Genomic DNA, 1,825 nt, shown 5'->3' with positions numbered 1-1,825 from the left:
CCGGGCTGTGTAGCTCAGACGGTAGAGCGCTGGCTTTCTGATCCCGGCTGATGGCTCAGTCCGGTGGTACTTGAAGCTGCTCAAATACGGCAGCCTCGTTTCGGTACATTTACTGACACACAAAAGAATTTCTGAGAGACAAACTCCAGCAAATCGGAGTCTCCAAAAACCATTAAAGTAGTTAGTGAGACGTAAAATCAATAACATTATGATTATCTGTTTGCTAAACTTTATCGAAGAATTTAACATTTGACACTTTCTCGACATTTTTCGATAGTAGCACATTCAAAATGCTTCCCAGCGTTTGATTTCTACGTGGTTTAACAACGAAGTTTCTCAGCCGTACAGCGCCACTGTCCAGGTGAATTTGAGTAGTATCCCAATGCTAAGACTGAGACTTGTCAACGGCCATACCAGGTTGAATTCACTGGTTCTCGTCCGATCACCGCAGTAGAGCAACATTGGGCGTGGTCAATACTTGGATGGGTGACTGCATGGGAACACCAAGTGCCGTTGGCTCTATCAGTCTGGCCCCCCTTTGTGGTGGGCAACGCGTCCGCCTGTCACCAGACGGCCCCGGGTTCCTCACCTTCAAGACTCAACACTGACTCCATTCCAGTTACAGGCAGGTTTATATCACATGGTGCAAGTAGGGGCAAAAGATCTCTATAGGTCGACGCCCCGAACAAATAGCATTAAAAAAAAAAGACTGAGACTTACTTGGTCTATGCACAGTATTCTGTATTTCTTCGTGCAAAAATGTTTTAGTCTGTGGTGTTCTACACTCAACTTCTGTGGTACATCTTGTACCTTCAGCTATTTCCTGTCCAAGGTATATGAAATTTTTACTTCGCCCATTTGCTCATTACTTACATTTAATCGAAGATCTACAGGCATGTGTGCGATTAGCATGAATTTCAGTTTTGAAGAGTTCATTTCCATTGCATAAATATTTAAACTGTAAGGTAGGGGACCCATATGTCTTCTCCTAAGCAGATTTTCACTTAAAGAATTTCAGGAATATTATGGACAGGGCTAGAAATTGCTATGTATGCTACTGAATATATTCTCCACTTACGGGCAAGTTACGATGAAACTGTTAAAAGGTAAGGTAATCAATATTTGACAGTAACACTATAAAAAACACTTCGAAAAGTAAACTACCAAAATTTGTTCGTAATTTCGTCCCCCACCAAATGTCTGAAAAGTACAACTAATTTTTATATATATATTGAAATACTTTCCCTATAATGAATGACTTGAAGGCCATTTATGAAAAAATGTTTCCTTGGTTTTCTTTCCCTATAATGAATTACTTGAAGGTCATTTATGAAAAAATATTTATGAAAAATATTTTCTTTTTAACATAGTCTTCCACTGTTGCTCGTGGGATGTTGAACGCTTTATTAACACGTGTGTAACCCCTCATCTTGTCCCTCACTGCCTTAATAGCTTTCTTCATAACCTCCTTATTCCACTGCTTGCGTTTTTCCGTCTGAAAGTAAAAATAAACTTCATAAATAACAAATAAAATCAAGAGGAATGAACATTCCCTGATTTATTATAATGGCCGCAACAGTAACTCACGCCAACCACCTCACTGTAGAGATTACACGCCGGAAACTACACCACATGACCGGAATGCAATCCACTTATCAGTGCTCACTCTAGTCTCTTTGCATTAACTGAGCTCAGCATGAAAAGTGAATCCCCCTTGTGCACGGAAACAAAACGTGGTGAACACAACCAACTCTCACAACAAGACAATGGGATGAGGCTACGAGTGTGCGCGCGGCTAAACGATAGGTACCAACCGTGCAAAGCG

The 1,825-nt window shown here is 40.9% G+C and overlaps 1 pseudogene; it reads left to right on the top strand.

Moving 5' to 3' along the window:
* Positions 1-400: 400 nt before the first annotated feature.
* Positions 401-519, top strand: LOC136876559 (5S ribosomal RNA; annotated as a pseudogene).
* The last annotated feature ends 1,306 nt before the right edge of the window (positions 520-1,825 follow it).

This window comes from Anabrus simplex, chromosome 6 (assembly GCF_040414725.1).
Source record: "Anabrus simplex isolate iqAnaSimp1 chromosome 6, ASM4041472v1, whole genome shotgun sequence".
NCBI lineage: Eukaryota > Metazoa > Arthropoda > Insecta > Orthoptera > Tettigoniidae > Anabrus > Anabrus simplex.
The sequence above is the reverse complement of the archived record's forward strand: the minus strand, read 5'-3'. Positions and strand labels throughout refer to the sequence as shown.